Below are 13,214 nucleotides of genomic sequence, written 5' to 3' on the forward strand. Positions count from 1 at the left end.
ATGTTTGTGTTTCATGTAAAGTGAATTCAGTTACCAATACTGTGAAGCTGGTTTCCAATCACTGACATGGATACAGTTGTGATCATGTTCAGGCAGATGTGATTTAGAACTTCCAAGAAACAGGCCTGTGCCTTCAATCAGAGGTAGCCCAAACAACGAAGCTACAATTTTTCCATCTACAGTGGCTCAGGAGACAGAAAATAGCCTTAAACCCTGTTAGGCTTCTGCATATTTACCATACCTGAACCCTGAGACAAAAATCTAAATCTAAATCATCACAGGTAGTTACCATGATCATATTTTCCCTTAAGAATCATATGTGAGATAGAAGATAATTAATCTCTCAAAGGTCATCACTGCCAATTCCCATGTCAGCACAGTTGCCTGGGTCAATACTTAAAACTGGTGTGGGAAGACTTTTTCAAACCCAGCTCTGTCTTTGTGATGATCTATACAACAGCCTCCATGTGGAGAATCACTATGAATGTATGCTTTTCTCTCATGCTGATGAGGCATTTTATACTCTGGAAGAATATTCTGGAGGAAGGTAGTTAGTTAAAGATGGGCAAAGTAGAGAAGACATTTTAACAAAATTTTTATATTTACTTGATCTCACTATGTAGCCTCCATATCTTTTTCCAAAGAACATTTTAGCAGTGACTATTTTTTTGGTATGCTAAAAAGTGGCATGCTGATTAGATTATTTGTAAGTTGTAGATCGTACTAATATAAGAACATAATTTTGGAGTTTAGTGGGATCTTGGAAGATTCTCTATCACCAGGCAGAGAGTTGCCCCTTTTGCAGATAAGTAAATAAAACACCAGAGGTTGTGTCACCAAGGTCCCACCACATCCTCTCCTTCCATTTACCACCAAATCCTTAGTCTGGTTGCAGAAAATATAAAAGATTTCTTTTTGTAGCAGTCAACTTCTCTAGACTATATTGACTCTATGAAGAGAATTCCAGAAGCAACTCTTAAATTCAACTTTTTTGTTGTTTATTTCCACCACCACACTCCACTAGCCATGTGACAAGAGTAATGTACAGTAAGAATTAAAAACAGAAGTGAATTACAACAGCCTTTACACCCTCCTACGTTCACCGCTGTTGGTGACTTGCATGGTGGTAAGTGGCCACGCTAAACAGTACCCATCCCCAGAGATGGCTGTGTCCAGGGAGGCTGGAATTACTCATCCTTTTCCATCTGTAGCCCAGGTTTTCCCCTCTCCCTAACTTCCATGAGAATGCAATTGTAGAACAGAGACTCCCCTAGTGAGCAGAACCCCAGTCCATCTGGAAAAGGTCCTGAATCTGGTGTAAATTCTACCATGGCTGAAAATGAAACCCAGTGGGACATATCAAGGGCAAACTTGAAGGAGACAGAAGTCACAGAGCAATATGGGTATAGGAACTGGACTAGTTACACCAGTCATTTTCTCCATCGCCTCCCCTTCTCGTGAACCTTACCTTGCCCACAGTTTCTGAGATGCAACCACATGACCCAAACCCTTGGCCATCAGAAACTGAACCAGGAGTGGACACCTGGCCCACTTTGAGCCAATCAGATATTTTTATATAGAAGTTGGAGTTGGGACACTGAGAGCCTATGGCTGTTAGTTGTCTATAGGTGCTGGACTCCTAAGATTCTGTGGCAGGATCTTGGGAGACAGGCAGGCATCTTAAGTCATGTACAAATGAGGGAAAGCAGATCAGAGAGAGAAGATGAAATGGATTCCCAAGGACAAAGAAAATTGAGAAGAAGGGGAGAACTCAGGCTTTTCAGTGCCGTGGGAGTAATTCTCAAAATTGGGTTTCCTAATATTCCTATATAAATGTATAAGCAATCCCGTTTGTTTAAGTTAGTTCAAATGGGTTTCTGGCTAAAGTAAGTGAATATTACCCCACTCTAAGATGAGATGGCTGGAATGGAGGTGGGGGGCAGCTAGAGAAGGAGCCAGGAGGAAAGATACTCTGGGCACTTTTCTGGAGAGAATCAATCTGCGAGTCCAAGTGCATGCACAATATCCACACATTTTAATTTTATGAGACAGTCTTATTTCCCAAGTGTCAGCTTGCCCAAATGTCTGTTTAGAGATATATGACGTATCTGTTTAAATATGTAATCTTAGCATGGAGAAGGCCTTCTTCCTAAGTAAGACACAAATCTGGAAACCATAAAGAAAAGATTGACAGATTAGACTACCCATCTTCGAATTTTAAATAACCTTTGACAAGAGACATCATAAACAAAATTAAAAGTGAAGGATCTACTTGAGAGTTGGAGACTTCCCGCACAGTTCCAGACTCCCTCTGGCTGAAGATGAGATGCTCCCTGAAGGCTGCTAGAAGGGGTCTGACCACAGCTTTGTGGCTGCCATGACTACTGAGAGTGTTGCAACTGTTGGCAGCAAGACCATGGCCTCTCGGTGTCCCTAAATGAGGAAATGAAAGGGAAGAAAGAGGAAATAAGATAGAATGAAAAATAGATGGGAATAACAGAGAGAGAGCAAGAAATATTGAGAAAGATAAAAGAAATGAGCTGTTTATCTCTCTTCTGCTTCTGGACCCTCTCCTTTGTGATTCCCTGGTCGTGCATTAACTTGCTGAACCGTTTTTATCTCAGTCCTGGGCTTAGTGTGGAAAAGGAGTTGTGGGAACGAAAATGAACTGAGGGGTTATGAAGATAGTTTAGGAATGCAATCCACTTCATCTGACCCCAAGCCCTCACTTGGGTTAATTAAATCCATTGATTATCCAAAAGACTTCTGAATAAATCTTTAAGTCTAAGATTTCCTTCCCATTCTTATCATTTCCTCTTCTCCTACATTAAATTCCCTTTAATCTACCACCCATCAGAATGGAGAATTGAAATTAGTTTTTTTCACTTAATAGCTTGCCAAACTATAAACAACTCTCTCAAACTAAGCCGCGTCTCATCTAGGGAGAGGGCAATAAAAATAATGATCTATGCGGTCAAGAGTCCACTGAGACATTTTTATAGCATCACAGATGGTTTTCCAAATTGCAGAGCAGCTTTCTTTCTTTCTTTATATATCAATTTCTCAGTCCATAATTTGAAAATAATACCAACTGCCTGCTGCCAATTTTTCAGGTGAATTGGTTAGATGGTGAGAGTTTCTCTCTATAAAAGCACTTAGAATCTTAGAGAGAAGGTGGAAAAAATCATAGGGGAGCCTTGTGTAATGAGAAGGCTAGGTATATTGCAATGTTTGGGGGGGAAATGATTTGGCCCAGAGAACACTTGACTTTATGCAGTGTAAGCTGCTTAAGAGGATTCGAGTCTAAACAGTGAACCGATATTTCAGATACATCTTCAATAGATTTAGAGTTTCAATAGTTACAGGAAGTACCTGTATAGCAAGATGGTAAGAAATGGAGTGGGATGGTAAGAGAAAAAAGATTAGCATTTACACCCTAATCCTCCTACCAATTTTAAAAATAAAACTGCTTGACTTCGATTTTCATCATGGTGCCTTTGTGACTCTGGCCTCAGTCCCAGCTCTATACACAGTATCTGTTCTAAACTCAGCCCTAGATGTTCGTTAGATTTGTTCTCAGCACACTACCTTTTCTCTCTACCCAAACCAAGGGCACTGGGTCCCTGAGTTTTGACAACCCAGATCAGAAGTGACACCTACTGTGTTGACAGCACTGGCTCCAGGGCAAGCCTGCCTTTCTGACCTCCTCATCTATAAAGTGGGTGTGACTAAAATATTCAATCATAGGGCTATTGGAATAATGAGACAGGGCCAACAAAGCACTAGCACACTGCTTGTTATAATAAATGGTGACTAATTTTTATAGGCATATTGTGAAAAACATGGTGGTGATTGAAAGGGTAAAAATATTTGGAGTGGTCACTATAGAAAACAGTATGAAGTTTCCTCAAAAAATGAAAAATAGAACCACCATATGATGCAACAATGCACCTTCTGTGTATATACTTAAAAGAACTGAAAGTAGGGTCTCAAAGGAATATTTGTACACCAATATTCGTAGCAGCATTGGAAGCAGCACAAGTGTCCATCAATGGATCAATGAATAAGCAAAATGGGGTATATACATACAACAGAATATTATTCAGTCTTAAAAAGTAAGGAAATTCTGACTTGACACAATGTGGATGAACCCTGAGGGCATTCTGTTAAGTGAAATATAAACCAATCACAAAACACAAATACAGTATAATTCTACTTATATGAAGTACTTAAGATAGTCAAAATCATAGAGACAAAAAAGAGAATGTTGGTTTCCAAGGGCTGTGGGGGAGGGAGGAAAATAGAGTTATTGTTTAATGGGTATAAAATTTCAGTTTTAGAAGATGAAAAGTTTTGGAGATGGATGTATCGTTGTGCAACGATACAAATGTACTTAATACCACTGAACTGTACACTTAAATGGTTAAGATGATAAATTTCAAGTTGTATGTATTTTACCATTTAACGTTTTCCTTTGCTTTTATTTTTTCTTACCGAAAGTGTGTTCTAAGTTGAGGCCAAACGAATAGAATTATTATTTATGGTTTTACAATTTGCACAGCTGAATGAATATACTTTTGATACTTCCATCAAGTTTCTGATTGTTACCAAAAAATTCTTTGTGTGTGTGTATGTTCTGAGATTCAGGACACTATAGCAGAAAATAAGTATTAAATTGATATGGGGCAGGGACCATGGAATATATCTTCTAAAATCCATTACCCTCACACTCTTACATTATGTTTACGTTAACCCATATCTTTGAACTTGGGACCAATCATCAGATCCCCACATCCTAGGGTTCCTAGAAAAAGAACATACTAATTAAATGGGTATTGAACATTGTCTGTGGGTGTGTATTGGAGTGCTTTACATGCAATATCTCATTCAGTCCTCAACACTTTGAGGCAAGTACTAACATTAGCCTAATTTTACAGATGTAGAAATTGAGTCTTAGAAAAGTAATTGCCATAGGTCACACATCTAGGAATGATGGAGTTAAAATTGAACCAAGGGCATCTGGATTCAGAGCTCATGCTTTAGCAACATGCTGAGGCTTTAATACATCAGAATGTGTCAGCTCCAGGCCTGCGTAGACCGGCTTTGACTCTGAGTTGCTCTGCCATCCTACAGCAGTTGACAGGTTCATGTGAGACAACTTGCAGCTGGTGTGGTATCCTCTCTGAGTCTGAAGCTGATAAGAAAATCAATGGCACATGGAAGAGATGAAGAAAGATTATATCAGATGGAATGTGATGTCAAGAATGTATCTATATATTTAAAAACATACAATATCTAATTTTTAAATAAACTCCACATGCAGAGAAATTTCATATGCATTTCTCTAAGTGGGAACATACGTTAGCTAATTTATTCCTTCTTCTTGATAAAATGGTTAGAATTTGCTTAGAAATGCCTTTTATCGTAAAATAGAAATGATCAGCATTAACCATCTCATTCACTACCTTGTTTCTTCTCTTATTTTTAAAATTCCCTTCCGTCCTTTCCATTTCTTTACCTCTGCTCTCACTTTACTCCTTAATAAGAATTTAAGCCACGCATTTAAATGTCAAGTCGAATGTTCTTCTGCTTGGATAGAGATCACGTCCCTTCCCTCCTTGACTGGCTGGACCGATTACCTTTGGGTAACAATTTTGCCAGGAATGTTGAAGAAAAGAGGGATAGCATTTCCCCTTAGAAATCCGGCCTGTGTGACATTTACCATCTCACAATGGTTTTATAAAGGCCTACAGCTAACCTTCTCAAGTGCTCACTAGGTACTAGGCATGGTGAATGTACTTGCCCGAGGTCATTAGTATGTGGCAGATTTAGGATTTGATGCTCTTAACTACTATACTATACTGTTTTTCCAGTCAAGGGTAAGCTCAATATGTTTCTTTGAGGTACCTTTCTCTAGGAGGGGAGACAGTCATGGCAGAGTCACTAGGTGTCACCTGCTAGAGCTAGCTCTTGGAGGTGGCACCAGACTGTGGCTGGACTTTCTGTTCCTTAGGCAAAGAGGAATGAGGGTGACATGGAAGATTCCACTTGAACAGGCTCAGAGAGATAGAAATCCCCAAGATTTAGGAAAAAGAATATGGTCAAACATGTGGAATCTGATAATAGTATTTCAGATCTTTGCTGGACTTTAACGATGATCTTCTCTACCTCCTTTACTTGCAGTTGAGGATGCTGAAGATCTGAGAGATTAAGTGAATCGTCTCAGGACACACAGCCAGTTAGTTGGATGCAGTGCCAAGAGCTAACTTTTCTTGATTCAGAATAAACTGCTTTTTCCACTCCACCTTCACTCTGCTTAGGCTGTACTTGTTATTAAGACATTTCAAAGATCAGTAAATTAAATTGCTTTTAGCAATGTAATTTCATATTATACAGTTTTGCTGAAAGTAATTATAATAATAATGCAAGCAGATCTCCCAAATCTAGGGGTTCCAAAATGTTTCTGCCTTTTGCTAAGTTAATATACAGAATTTCAAGGTCATATTTATACCACATGAAATTTCTAAAGAGCTGGGCAATTTCCTATAAAAACTCAGTTGTGTACTGATTGCCAAGTTGGAAAATTCAGGGTTTCCTGGCAATTCCCACTTTCCTTGTGTTCCAGAGAATGCAAATTGCTCAGCAAATAGCCTCGCCAGACTTACCTCCCCCACTCGGCCTTTTCTGATGTTCTTGCCTCTCTTGCTTACCTTTCTCAAAAGCCTACAGTCTTGCCTCAAAGGCTCATCAGTTGTATAACCTCAGGTGATAAATTCCTGGGATGAAGGGTCCATATTTCTCTCACACAAGAAGGAATATTAGACTAGAACTCTGGTCCTCATTCAAAATTAATGAGTCCTTTCAATTCCCTGGTCTTTAGTTTCTTCATGGAAAAAATATGGACAATAATCCCTGCCTACTTATCTTTCAGAGTTGTTCTGAAGATTTTGGAAATTAGAGATTCCTAGAATCATGGGGACAAATTGAGCCTACTGTGTCTAGTCCCTCATGTTGTAATTGATAACAAGAGACCCAGAGGTTCTGTGGCCTCCTCTGCACCATCTGCTCAAGGTCACTGAGGACTAGGTTAATGGTAAAATCAAAACCAAGCTTTATTCCTTCCAGAGGCTCTTTTTCTACTCAGCGCTGCCTGTGATGATAAATATGAAAGCATGTTTGTAATTATAAATCATGAAACTGGCAACATGTAATTATTTAGGCATTAATTAATAGACTGTGTGTAGAGTCAGCACTAATTAGATTTTTTCATGCCTTAACAGGGCTGTAGGTTGTTAGGAATTTCTAAAACTGGCAAAAGCATCATATCCAAAGTCGAACCCTTCCCCTTTCAGTAAAAACAAGGAAAGCAGGACGTTTAAACAGAGCTATTTAAGCTCAGCCTCCTCCAGTAGCCATCTCTTATCGCTTCTTTAAAAATTGTTATTTTTGAGACACAGTTCACATATTATAAAATTCATCATTTTAAGGTTTACACTTCAACTTTTTTTTAGTATATTCATAAGGTTGTGGAACCCTCACTACTCTCTAATTCTAGAACATTTTCATCATCCTTCTGCTTTTCAAATATCAGTCCGGTCAGGTGGAGTGTAGCGTCACTGACTTAACTCTTGGTTCTGGTCCTAGTGTTATCTGAGCCGAGATGATCACATATCCCAAGCTTACTCTCTGTTTGGAAGGCTCGGTGTCTGCTAAAGTTCTGACTCCTCAGAGATGGGCCAGGAATGGAAAATGAGATAGGCGCAGAACCTTCCAATAAGCCTCGGCAATCACACTCAGAACTAGAAAAGCAAAACTCGGCCATCAAGGCTGATTAGCACAGCTAAAATAGGAGAAAATCTCCCAGGCCCAGAGTGAGTAGAGTGGAAGTGGGAAGTGTGGTTGGTTTCAGACCCAGGTTTTACTTGTGCACTGTTAGTGAGATTGCAAATTGGTACAGCCACTATGGAAAACAGTATGGAGGTTCCTCAAAAAATTAAAAATAGGACTACCTTATGACCCAGAATTCCACTTCTAGGTATTTATCTAAAGAAAACCAAAACACTAATTCAAAAAGATCTATGCACCCCTGTGTTCACTGCAGTGCTCTTTACGATACCTAAGATGTGGAAGCAATCTAAGGCCCATCGATAGACATGAAGAAATTGTGGTACATATATACAATGGAATATTACTCAGCCATAAAAAATGAAATTTGACCATTTGCAATGACATGGGTAGAGCTAGAGGGTATTATACTAAGTGAAATAAATCAAACAGGGAAAGACAAATACCATATGATTTCACTTATCTGTGAAATCTAAGGAATAAAGTAAACAAACAAATGAAATGAAAACAGACTTAGATACAGGGAGCAAACTGATGATTGCCAAATGGGAGGAGGTTTGGGGACTGGGTGAAAAAGATCAGAGGATTAAGAAGCACAAATTGGTAGTTACAAAATAATCACAAGGATGTGAAGTACAGCATAAGGAATATAGTTAATAATAATATTGTAATAACTATGTATAGTGCCAAGTGGATAGTAGACCAATTGGGTTGATCACTTTGTAAATTATATGTGTCTAACCACTATGCTGTACACCTGAAACTAATATAAAATAATATCTAATGTCAACTCTAATTGAAAAATAAAAATTAAAAAAAAAGAAAGATAAAGACAAGTTTCAGGTGGTTCATGCTTCGCTTTTATGCTCCCTGAATCATCTCCTGCCCACTCCCTTAATCCCCTGATCTAAGCCTCCTAGGATGCCCGAGAGCCCACTGCTGAGGTGCCTGAACCTCCCTTATCACATCCCTTCTCACCTTGTGTGTGCCATGATCACAGGCTCGCTTGTCTGCGTTCCTGAATGGGCCATAAGCTTCTCAAGGAAGGTAGTCCTTTTTCTGTTACCTACCTACCCTGCTCTTAACATCATCTGGCACCACACACAAAGATTTCTTAAATAAATTATTAATTTGTCCACAAACCCCAATTTTTCTTTCTATATTCCTCTAATACTCAAATTAAAATCGAGTACCAGGAATGTACCCAAGCATCCCATAGTTTTTCAAGGTGGACCCACATACTGTAATGATCCTGGGTCAAAGTTGCCTCCCTACAGTTTCCACTAAGTAGACCTAGATCCGGTCCAAAGAACAGGAGAAAATAAATCTCTGCCCTCTTCTCTATGGAAACCTTTTAAGCATTTGAAATGAGCTGTTATGTCCTCTACATATTTTATTTCCCAAATGAAGCCTATGTGCTTACTTCAACAATGAGGCATAAAATATGGATTCATTTACTCATTCATTCCTTCAACAAATATTTTTGAGCGTGTTGTAGGTATCAGGCACTGTGTCAGGGTCAGTGGGTACAAGAGAGGACATGATACAGACTCTGCCCTAAAGGAGTCTAAAGTCTATGCTTGTCGTGATGTGCTCGCTGGCGTTTCTCTAATCGGTCAATATCCCTTTCCAATTGTGGTTTCTAGAACTTGACACTATATTCCCAAGTGGTCTGACCAGTGCAGAATTCAGAACTATTATTTCATGATATGGACCCTGTGCTTTCAGAATTTAAGATTGTTCATATTATCCGTAGGAAGTGCTCAGGGTGTACCAATGTGTGTGTGTGTGCGCGCGCGTGCATGCGTGCACACACGCACGTGTGTGTTCGTGTGTGAGATATAAGATCTTCTATTAAAATTTTTGCAAGACTGTTTGCTCTTTGTAATTAAAACCAAATATATGATAGGATTTCTAGTGATAAAAATTCTAGTCAAACACATCCCTATCCTGCCAAAAAAAAAACAAAAAAAAAAAAAACCCCAAAAAACTGCAAACCCAAAACCCTAAGAATAAGCAGATTGCAATCTTCACAGCAGACTGAACTCATAAGGATGAACAGATTTTTTTTTTAAAGAAAAAGACATTTCACACCGTCACTAATGGCCCTTTATGGTGTTTCTGAAAATAATTGGAAGCGAAGCGTGGACATCTGGCATGTGCATAAAGCTGTTTCTAATTATGGGGGCTGTTTGTCTTCAAAGCAGAGCAGACAGTGGGTTCCCTTGGATGTGCTCTTCTTTAATGATACTTGCTCAGGACCTGGCAGCCTCCAACGTTCACCTATTTGAAGAATGTGGGGTGGGTGGGCCACTTCAGTTTTGCATCTGCCCTGAATAACTTTGGTTCTTAAATTCCTTCAGGCTTTGGGCTTTTTTTTGTTTGGGTTTTACTTTGAGACTGAAAATGTGAGCTTTTTGGTTCTGCTCTTTCCTGGGTGCTTTTCATAGGTGCAGATGGAGTCACCAGGGGCCAGAAGGTCAACAGAAGAGAAAATGCTTCTCTCCTGTGACAACTGGGATAAATGTGAGAAAACTCCTCAAGACTTGGGTGGTCAGGAGACCCAGGAATGATTCCAGAAAAAGCAGAATGTGTAAGAGTCATTCTGTCCTTTGCCATTATATAATTTGTAGCGGACATTGTGTTGAGTATTTATAAGTTGGTAATTTCACGGTTTAATATTTTCTTTTTTTTTCTGTTTAATATTTTCAAATCATTTTTCTTGGCCTAATATCTCTTCATTTACCCAATATTTATTAGGCACCGAGCTTTAAACATCAGAAATAACACTATTATCATAAGTGTTGTCTTAAGAAGAATCTGTAGCATTTTGTTCTCCCCATGACCCTCAAAGTTTCCACTGTGCCTCACTCATCATCCATAGATACGATGACCACTCTTTGAAGGCAGCTCAGGGTAGAAATTTTAGAATCCTCCCAGGTGATGTTTCTTACCCTAAGATTTCATCAGCATTGAAGACAGGTCTGAGGAGGCTGTTGCAAGGGCCATGGTGAGGGCTGTTGCCATTCCCCTGCACTCTACTTCCAGAAATCCTTTATGAAACCCTCTGGGACCTCGCAGCTATGTGTGAAAATCAGTGTTCAAGTGAAAAACAAATTATTTAATTAAAAATATTTGTTTACAATGAACAAATATTTTCCCCCTGATTATAACGTCCTCATATTCTCACCAAAGAAATTTGGAAAATAGAGGTAAGTAGGAAACTTCTCACAAAGTAGGAAATGAAAATCATCTGTTCCTCCACTATGCAAAGATAAGGGGTGATGAAAGGTTGGTGCATATATCTCTTCATCCATTTAGATCTGCTTTTCTTTCACAGCAGTTTTACAGCCTAGTCCACTTTTATGTAACAATATATTGTGACCATTTTTCCAGGCCATTGTCTTTTCTTCTACAGTACAATTATAATAACCATATGACATTTCGTTGTGTGTATGTACTATCATTGATTTAAGTAATTACATATTATTAGGCTCTCAGGTTGTTTCCACTTATATATGAGAGGGAGAGAGAGAGAGAGAGAGAGAGAGAGAGAGAGAGAGAGAAATGTTTACATATATTTATCCCAGTATATATATGTAAAAACATGTTTTTCTCTCTTTATTCCTATTTTCCCATTCATTATTTCCTTATAATAATACCCAGAAATAGGTTTTCTGGGTAAAAGGATAAGCCAAGAGTTTAAAACTTTTGGAATGGACTTGGAGAAGCCCTGGATTCTTCTGAGTAGTAAGGTCTTTGTCCTGAGCTCTAACCTAACCATGTGACCTTGAGCTTAATTAGACCATCTGTAAAATAGAGCGCATAGTCACATATCCCATTGTATTTCGAAAAATGATTTTGAAAAAAAATTCTGTAAGACTTTTGAAATACAGCATGTGGTAGGCACACTGATGTTTGCCTGTTCAGCAGCCATTTTTAACTTCATGAATCCAACAAATCTTGGCTTTTTTTCAGGTAGTCACCCTTTCCCCATTGTAGTCTTTGTACCTTTAGGGTGAGCCTAAATTGTCTAAGTATTATCTCATCACCCCTGCCAATGATAGGTTTAAGAAAAAGCATATGAACCAATTTGGTTTCATGAGATTCAAGGGGAAGTTTTCTGGGGCTTCTGGAAAATTCCCCATCTTTAAGAGAGAACCAAAGGAAGGGAAAGTTTCTCTCCTTGGACTTTGTTATGTGCCAATGTCAAGCTTGGCCATATTGCTGCAATAGCCATATTACCCCAGCCTGAGAATTAAGCTGAACGCAAAACTGTGCATGATGGGGAAGTGAGAATGGAGCCATTCAATTAGCCAACCTTGAGGCCTTCCTCACCTCTAGACTTCCAGTTATGAGCCCTATCACTGGTGGTGTCTGCTCTTGGAATGCTGCAGCCAAGCTGAATCACAACTCTAATTTTGATTGTTGTCCTTTTCATTTTCTTTCTTAATTATAGAAAATGTGTTTTAGTCTCTTATAAGTTTCCTTCCAGCTTCTTGTATCCTCCCTTACCCAGTTTTCCAAAAAATTATCCCTCAAGGGACTACTTGAGTGAAGAAGATAGTGCTTATTACAACAATTCAGAAATGATTCTTTTAAATGTACTGAGCTGAAAGAGCCCAACCCTGGCCTTCCAATCTGGTCATAGAATCAGATGTTCATATTGGAAGGAACCTTGGTACTTAACGAGGAAACTGAGGTTCAGAAAGATTTAAGACAATTTGCTACACAGCTGGTGTTTCCCAGACAACAGCTGTAGGAGACTTACCTGGAGTACCAGTTTGACTCCTGCCATGTTTTCATAGGGAATTCAAGCCAAAACATATCATAATTGGCTCTTTCTCTTCTTTGTTTCTTGGTAAATCAAAGTGCCCTATTTGTAGCAAGAACCCAAAAAGCAATGCTTCTATCCACTGCATTGGAAATCCAGTCTTCTTTTAGTCCTCCCCAGTGATTTTTCTCCTAGAAGATTGGATTGGGGTCTTACAAATAATCCAGACTTCTTCGTGCAGTTCTACAGTGCCCTTGATCTTGGTCTTCACCTCTTGCTGCCTTTCTACTACTTTGACTATTATTTCTCTGTACTTCTGGGTCACAATCCATGCTTCTGCCAAACTCTCCCACATGTCATTTGGGTTCAACCCATAGGTCATTGTCTATGCTCTTTCTGACTATCCCTGGATTGCCCTGTTCTTCCTCCTCTCCAGCCAATAAGATAACTTGTTTTTGATGGCTGCTGATTCTGAATGGGTTCTCTCAGCAGAGCTAGCTTCTCTGGTGGACAATCCTTTGCTCTCTTACTCAGCCTGCTCCTTCCTAAACAACATGTGTCTCTGGGAATGGGTTTTACCAGGGCTGGTCCTGAC

The 13,214-nt window shown here is 39.2% G+C and overlaps 1 long non-coding RNA gene across 1 annotated transcript; it reads right to left on the minus strand.

Moving 5' to 3' along the window:
* Positions 1-5,037: 5,037 nt before the first annotated feature.
* On the minus strand, positions 5,038-10,922 carry LOC120621765 (uncharacterized). Its single transcript, XR_005658291.1, has 2 exons — positions 10,800-10,922; positions 5,038-5,194 (listed from the first exon to the last, which is right to left on the minus strand). It is a non-coding gene; the product is annotated as an uncharacterized LOC120621765 (long non-coding RNA).
* Between the last annotated feature and the right edge of the window lie 2,292 nt (positions 10,923-13,214).

The sequence above is a fragment of the Pteropus medius genome, unplaced genomic scaffold (genome assembly GCF_902729225.1).
Source record: "Pteropus medius unplaced genomic scaffold, Ma_sr-lr_union100, whole genome shotgun sequence".
Taxonomy (NCBI): domain Eukaryota; kingdom Metazoa; phylum Chordata; class Mammalia; order Chiroptera; family Pteropodidae; genus Pteropus; species Pteropus medius.